Source organism: Oxyura jamaicensis, chromosome 2, assembly GCF_011077185.1.
Source record: "Oxyura jamaicensis isolate SHBP4307 breed ruddy duck chromosome 2, BPBGC_Ojam_1.0, whole genome shotgun sequence".
Classification (NCBI taxonomy): domain Eukaryota; kingdom Metazoa; phylum Chordata; class Aves; order Anseriformes; family Anatidae; genus Oxyura; species Oxyura jamaicensis.
In genome coordinates, this window is record NC_048894.1 from 136,755,533 (window position 1) to 136,763,766 (window position 8,234).

At 36.6% G+C, this 8,234-nt stretch overlaps 1 protein-coding gene across 8 annotated transcripts in view; it reads left to right on the forward strand.

Moving 5' to 3' along the window:
- VPS13B (vacuolar protein sorting 13 homolog B) overlaps positions 1-8,234 on the forward strand; it is a 468,066-nt gene that overhangs the window by 311,871 nt on the left and 147,961 nt on the right. The gene's annotated exons all lie outside the window — the stretch shown is intronic.

Genomic DNA, 8,234 nt, shown 5'->3' on the forward strand with positions numbered 1-8,234 from the left:
CTTCACAAATAAGAAAAAGAGTTAAGGGGTGAGTTAAAGAGCACAATCAATTTGTCCTTTCCAAAAGTCTGTCTAAGGGAATAGCTGGAGAAACTATTCCTTTTTCCTGCCCACACAGATTCAGCATGCATGTGAGGCTGGGTGGAAATGGGAAATTATTTAGAGAAGCCAAATTGCTTATATTCCTCTCTCCTCACCCTGTCAAACCCCCAGAAGTTGTTTATATCCTGCTAATGTAGGTATCACATCATGCTCCCTCTTTTATTCCCAAGTACAGGGTAAATAAAGGGTGTTTTGTTACCATGTTGAACCATGAATGATGTAGTAAGGAAATGCAACGTATCTTTCTCTTCCTTGGATACTTTGCAGACACAGGGGCCTCTTTTGGATATGAATATTATATGTATGGGAATATCTTCAATGCCTCATGAAGCACTGTTTTCCCATTGTCAGTGGAATGCATAGAATCAAAAGATTTGAATGGCTGCCAAAAACTTTAATTTTGAGTTGGCACCATCCAGAACTGTTGCACTACTGATGTGGACCATGCAAGATTAAAAGTAATTTACTAAATTATTTCATTAAGCTTTTTGTTGACTACATCCCAAGATAAATATCTGTCCTTCATTATTATCTCCCTTGCATTATTGAGGTGTACTGTAATGAGTTATGAGAATATTTTGGGGTCAAGGTGGTGTTTCCCTTCTCATTAATAAGTTTTAAAACTGTACCTTGATTCACTATACTGAAAATCTTAAATCCAGTATTTTGTTTACTCTTCTGTCCATTTCTTTCTTCACTGTTCTGCGGTCACATGTGCCTATATGAAGCTACCCCATCCTCTAATATATGCATATAAATTATCTTCATAATGTTTCTTTAGTCAGCAGAGAGAAACATAATACACTGTATGCTGCTGTTTTCATCTCAGTGAACCAAGTATGGAGCCCAAACACAACTATTCATACTTCATACCTGCTAATTATTTTGTTGCAAGAATCAAAACTTAGCTTAGGCTGGGAGACATCTCTGGATGCCTTTTTTTTTTCTCAAAACAAGACTAAAGTCAGGCTTTACCAATGTCCAGTTAAATCTTTCTATATCTCCAGAAATGGAGGTTGAATTACGTGTCTGGGTAAATTTCCTGTGCTCAACTACCCTCGTTCTGGCGAAGTTCTGTGTTTATATCCACTTTACTTGATGCAGCTATTAATCACTGCCTTTCAGTGTTTCATTTCAGACTAAAGAACAAGGGTGACTTCATCTTCTTCATAACCCTACGTTAGGTAACTGGAAGCAGCAATTTGATTTCTCTTCATCATACTTAGCCTTTTATTCTTCTGTCTGAACACACACAGCCCTCTCACCTTGTCCTTATATGTCCTTTGATACATGCTAACCTCCTGCTAAACTTCTTGATGATCCTCTGCCTGCTCAAGTTTGTCCATCTGTTTCTTCTGCTATTGAGCTCAAAGCTAGAGACAGTACTCTAGTTGTGAACTCACAAGTATCTAACAAAAGAGAAATAATCTCACCTTCGATCTTCTGGCTCTGCTGCCCAATAAGTGCTTATCCTTCATCACTACAGGGTCATGCCACTGTCCCATGTTCAATTTGTTTACCAGTTGGACCCTTGGGTTCTTTTCTCTGCTGCTCTGTAACAGTTGGCCTCAAAACTGTATTTGTTGTTTGGGGATGTTCCATCTCAGGTACAGGACCTTACATATACCTTTGAACTTTGAGGTTTCTGTCAAACTGTTCCTCCGTTTTGTCAATGTCCCTCTGATTAACAGCCCACCTTTCAGTGTATCAACCACTCCCCTCAGTTTGCCGTCATCTGTGGACTTCCCTTGGGTATGTTCTGTCTCACTGCTAGGGTCAATAATAAAAACATCAGACATCATAAAACCTTGAGGACAAGTCAGTCTGTAACCAGACTTCAGCTAGACTTTGGAACACTCACCATTACTCTCTGATTTTAGTGGTCCTGTTTAGTTTTCACCCACGTTGTAGTCCACCCTTTCAGTTAACACCAGTTTGAGTACGAGCTTGTTGTGGAAGACTCTCCAAACTTGCTAAGGTCAAAGCAGATGACAGTCAATACTCTATCCACAGAACCAATCATCTCATGATAGAAGGCAATTATGTTGTGGTCAGGCATGATTTGCATCTGGTATGTTTGTGTTGTTTGTTCCTAAACATTTTCTTTCTCTTCAAGTGCCTGGAATAGGTTTCTGTAAAAGTTCTTTGTTTATTTTTTCTGTCACCTTCCCAGGAGAGTACAATGTGACTGACTAACTGGTAGTTTCCTGGATCTTTTTTGCTCTTTTTTGAAGCTAGACATGAGAATTACAGTTTCCAGCTGTCAAAGACTCTCCAGACAGTACAAACTTTCAAAAGTTTGTACTCTCAAAAGGCCAGTTCCTCAAACACCCCTGGTTGTGTCCTGTCTCAATTTTTTAAGAGAAAAAATGAGCTGAAGTTATCCAACCTCTAAAGGCTTTCCTACAGTACTGCAAATTACCTAGATTGTTTGGCAGGTCATAGTGATACACAGAACCTGTGCTCCACTTCTCCTGCTGCAGTGTTGTTCTTGCATTTGCATTTAATGCAGCCTTATTCAGCAAGGTGATTAATAGAAATAGCCTTAATGTGTGTTTGTGTTTTTTTGTTGTTGTTTTGGTTTGGTTTGGTTTGGTTTGGTTTGGTTTGGTTTTTCCCCAAAGACCTTATTAGCTTTCCAGATTTAGAGCTTCCAGTTTGTAGCACGTGAGGATTTTCACCAGGATTTTTATTAAATGCATAAACATGATTAATAGAATAGTAGAAATAAGCAAAAGAAACTGTAAAAAATCATAGAATCATAAAATATTCCGAGTTGGAAGAGACCGACAAGGATCAAGTCTAACTCCTGCATCCCCAGAGGACCACCCAAAAAATCAGACCATGTGTCTGAGAGTATTGTCCAAATGCTTCTTGAACTCTGGCAGGCTCAGTGCCGTGGCCACTGCCTTGGGGATCCTGTTCCAGTACTCAACCACCCTCTCGTTTTTTTAATTCTCCATAGGAAAGTAAAAAATGAAATGGAGAAAGCAAGAAAGCTTGCAGTTCCAAATAGGATTGTATGAAAGCTGTCTTCCAAACCTGCCACAAGATAACATGGCAGTAATTATCTTGTAATTGAAAGGTTTAGAATATTTTAATTCTAGAGAAGACTTTTTTTTTAATAATGCAGGTTTGGTATTTTTACATGAATTGACATTACTGATCTATTTGCATTAAGCGTTTGTTCAGTTGTTTTCAAGGGTATTAAGAACCTATGCCCATTCAGTGCTCCTCTTCAAGGACTCATGAATAAATAAGCAACCACACATGCAAAAGTATGTGAAACCTGCACACCAGAATTTCTGAAAAGGAAAGGGGAAAAAGCAGTGCCTTGAATTTATTGAAATAGCTGACTGTAATGAAATCAAAATTTTACTGAATGTACTTTTATCTGCTAAAATAGTGAAAAGACTGAGGTACATACCTGTCAAATATTTTGTCGAGTATCTGTCAAAAACTGGACTTCAGTAATGAAAAGTGAACTGTAACAAGAACTGTAGGATTCAAGAGATGCCTAAAACAGTACACAGAACAGCAATGGTCAATTCTTCACTTTTTTAATGCACCAATACCACTTTAAAGACACTGCAGGGAAAATAATGAAAGACCTCCTAGAAATACTTTTAAATTTATACATTTGCAACAATTTATAAATGTTGCAAAAAATTCTTGTTCCCTACAGTGTCCAGCTGACTGAAAGTTCTGCATTGCTATGAAGGATTTTGCTTTCATGTTTTTGTTTGTTTTCGGTTGGTTGGTTTTGTTTTTGTCTGTTTGTTTGTTTTTAAAGAAAACACAATCCAGCATATAGAATACACAGTTCAGGCTTAGTGAAAAGGTTTAGAGAAATCTGTTGTCTGAACAAACTTTTGAGCACCAGGCTGAGGAGACAAACCAAGTTAGATTGGAACTCACGTTATGAATGAGATTTTGTATGACACAGACTTAAGGCAATGACTTTCTGCTTGGCTTTCCTATAGGCACGCCCATTATTACGAATTAAGATAATAATCTAGATTGTGCATTTTTCCTTCAGGGAAGCTGTTCAACCCCATTTAAAGATGCTGTGTTTAGCATGTTTTCAGGAAGCCATTTTTAGAGCATGAGGTCTTCTTTAAAGCAAAAGTCAGAAGAAGAGATAGCATTGTATTATTAGATATGTCTAATTTTATTTGTATCCTGATAATATCTGTTTAAACACAGTTATGCATATATGGATAGTTATAGTTGAGTTGCTTTTTAGCATACAAATCTTAAGGTAGGATAGAATCATGGAATAATATAGGCTGGGTGGGGCCTCTGGAGTTGGTATATTCAGTCAGGGTCTGTAGTTCCTGGGGTCTTCCTGTTTTCCCTTTTTAAAAATGGAGGTTATGTTTCCTCTCTTCCAGTCAGTGGAAACTTCACTGGACTGCCATGACTTCTTAAATAAAGATGATGGGCATATCGCCATCTTCCATGAATGAATACCCTCTGAGCTCAATCATTCAACAAGTTTTTTGTTTTGTTTTTTTTTTTTAATCTATCTGGTTGTTTACCCATCCAGGCCATAATGTCCTAACTTGGATGCAAGATACATTGTGTTTTATCAAATAAGGCAATTAGGTGATCATTTAGATACCTGCTTTGTGGATTCTGAGGCAGGGCTAAGCATGTCAGACAGAAGCTTAGTTTTATTTATCTTTTTTGATTCTTAGTAATGCTTTGCATTTTCCCACAGCCAGTAGTTTCTCCAAATTGAGGTAAATGTCCAAGTAAAAGCTATGGATATATAAAGCTTGTCTCTTGTGCTGCTTCTCTCATCTGTAGGCCTCCCTTGCTGATTCTTTCTCCAGCAAGGTAAGCACCCAAGGATGCCAGCTGTGTGGGCTGCTGGCAGCTCTTCCAGCAAGCAGCCATTTGAAACTAGCCAATATTGTAAGAAAGATGACAAAAGTATTTGGGGATTCTGGGGTACTGATTTATTGGGAGGCAGAGAGTGGAACTTAAGAGTCAAATGCATATACCTGGGCTGTAAAATGACAAAGTGGAAGTTTTTGGAGCTGTGAATACACAAATATTTGAGACGTGCGAACATCGAGGATGAAGTAGTATAATCTAGAGCTTTAGAAAGAATTATAGAGCTATGGAAGGAGTTATATAGTTAAATCAAATGAAACACTAAAGTTTGAACACTGGAAAAAATCACCTTTGGTGTTGAACACTGCCGAGGGATGTGACAAAAAGATTTTCAGCTCAGGTCATTTCAGTGATTTTTCATAAAAGGACAAGACTACCTGCTGTGGTTTTGATTTATATAGTTCTGTTGTTATAATCTCTAACTGATCAGAACAGCCCCAATAAATTTCTAGTTTTGTGGGTTTGGATTGAATAAATTTCATTCATCTGCCGTGGGTTTCAAAAACTATGCCACACTTAGTTCAAATGGGAAAAAATTAGTGAATTGCATTCTCTGAAGACTAAAAATCATTAAGCAGCTAAATCTTTTTTTATTAGATAAAGAGGAACGTCAGCATATTAAGAATGCCTTGGGGCATGTGGATTTACCAACAGTCATTAGTTTTGTTATTCATTAATATCAAGTAATCATCATATTAAATCTCCTTTAAAAACAACCATATATAAAGAATAACACATGTCTATTTTTTGAAACCAGTGTTTTCAAGCAAATTAAATATTTATACTTTTTAACAAAATAAAAAACATATTTTAAGGGGGCAGGGATGAACCACATCATTAAGCAAACCAGAGATGGGGGTGATCTTTGATCTATGTATGTATTCTGCCCAGTATCCCACAGGAAAACAAAAAAAATACCATCATTTAAGTCATAAAGCTCTAATGTAACATTCTTTTATTCTTTCTTCTTTCTTTCTTCTTGGTCTCCTACAGTCTGCTCTCTTTCAGAAATCCATACACAAGTGTCTTCCAGTAGTTTTGACCCACTTTTGATATTCATTTGCAGATCACCAGTCTTTCATTACATATATTTCTTCTGGTTTAGAAATTAAGTAATGAAAGCAAGGATAAATACAGTTTTGTGTTTTCTGAAAATATTTGACTTGTCTTGTTTCTCACACAGGAAGAAAAATTCTTCAGAATATCATAAATAATATCTTCTGTAGATTTTCTTCTGAACTTAGGCTACAGGGAAAAAAAAACATACATGAAGATTTTCTTTGGTCCTTACTTATTTCATTTGCAGATTTGTTCTTATTCAGAAAGCGTTTTTTGTTTGCTTGCTTGCCTGCTTGCTTTCCTGTATCATCCTCTGGAAGGGATAACATACTTATTCCTTTTGTACCATATTAGTCACTGTTTTTTGTTTTAATTTTGTTAATTCTAGAAAGCACCATTACAATTTTCTAACTTGGTCTTCCTGTGTTTGTTAGTACCCTAAAATTTTACAACTACTTCCCTTATCACATTCATCAATACTGTTTGAACTTCCTGCACAGAATTTAGAAACAAACTAATACAAAAATTTCAGGCCCATTAACAGGTGAATATGATTGAAATGACTATGTAAATATAATACGAGGTACATCATATAGTACTGATATAATAATGGCCATTGTGGGTTAAACTGAGGCTCGTTGAGCCCTACATTAGCTTATGCCTTGGAAAGAATATAAGAACAGTTGCATTAATTGTGCATCCTATAATATTCTCTGACTAATTTTCAGCTCAGGCACTTGCAGAGGTAGTGGCGATGTCTTTGTAATTGATAGTTTTCTGATAGTCCTCAGAGTTGTGTTTGTTTTTTTTTTTTTCCTCATGGATTTCCCAGTTACCTTTGTAACTCTTGAAATATTTCACCACCTGTAATAAACTGTAGCAAGGAGCTCCCCTCAACCCCCTTTTTTTCTTTCTGCTTATCATGCATCAAGTTCTCATCTTAGGAAAACAAACAAATTACCAATTCATAATGACCTCTGTCTTGGTAGAAATCAAAGAGCATAGAATTTTTTAGGAAAAGGGAGTCTACTGCTGGTATGTTACTCATTGGTCCCTCAGGTCTCAGATATGAAAGAACTTCAGAGAACCAGCAGGTTTCTCAGAGCCCCTTCTCTCAGTTGCACCTAAGTGGGACTGATGCCCAGAGAGCTTTATTTTGAGTATTTAATCTGTATGATTGGAAAGAAAGCAATCTTTTAATGGCTGATGCAGAAAGAGTTGAAGAGCTTGTTTGTTCTTCCTTTTTAAAAGAAAAAAAAAAAAAAGAAAGAAAAAAAAAGTATCATAGCATTTACAATAGCATTTACAAATTTAGTAGCTCAATGTCAGAACATTGTCAGAAGTGACATTCCTGATGACTCTGCAGTTTCAGCTGAATTGTCACTATTATATAAGTAATGTTTCAGTTGTCTTTTGTGTGTGTGTAAATGAGGACATACCTAGGAAAGAGACGGAATGTAGCTTTTCAAGGAACTGAATTTAAGCAGATTGAAAGCAGGTGGCTATTCACATTGTATTACAATTTTGGCACATCGCTCATTAAGAAAACCTATGCCACTGAAATTAATTCACGCCCAACAGATGTTTGTACCATAAAGGGATATGACCTGCTTGACACCAGTCAATGGAAGGAAAACATTTTTTCTTTTGATGTTTTACATTAGGTACATGTTACATGTGTCTCGCATGCTGAAAACAGGCCTGATTTTCTTACATAAATTTTACGTAAATGCACATTCATCCCTACTGCTTAGTCAACATAGTTAATGTTTTATAGGGAAATGTAGGGGTCTCCAAGAGTGTGTGGGTTCATTTGGCAGTGGGTGTTGCATTCAAAACCAAATACATTTTTGTTTCCACGTCAATTTGAAAAATCTTAAGCTATGTATTTTGTCTAAGTGCACAAGTAGTCAAAATCCAGCAATAATCTACTGAAATACTAGTAATTTATCTTTTGAAAATATCGTGGTTGTAGTAAATAGATGGTTGTGGTTTTTTGGATCCATGACGTTAGCCCATGACTATATGCACATATATGAATATTAAGTGTAAATTTCACACATTAAGTTATAATATATTATCATAATCTATACTTGATTTAGGTTCAAGACCTGGAAAAGCCGTAATTCACTTAGAATTCAAACCAACCCCCCCACCCTCACCCCCCCCCC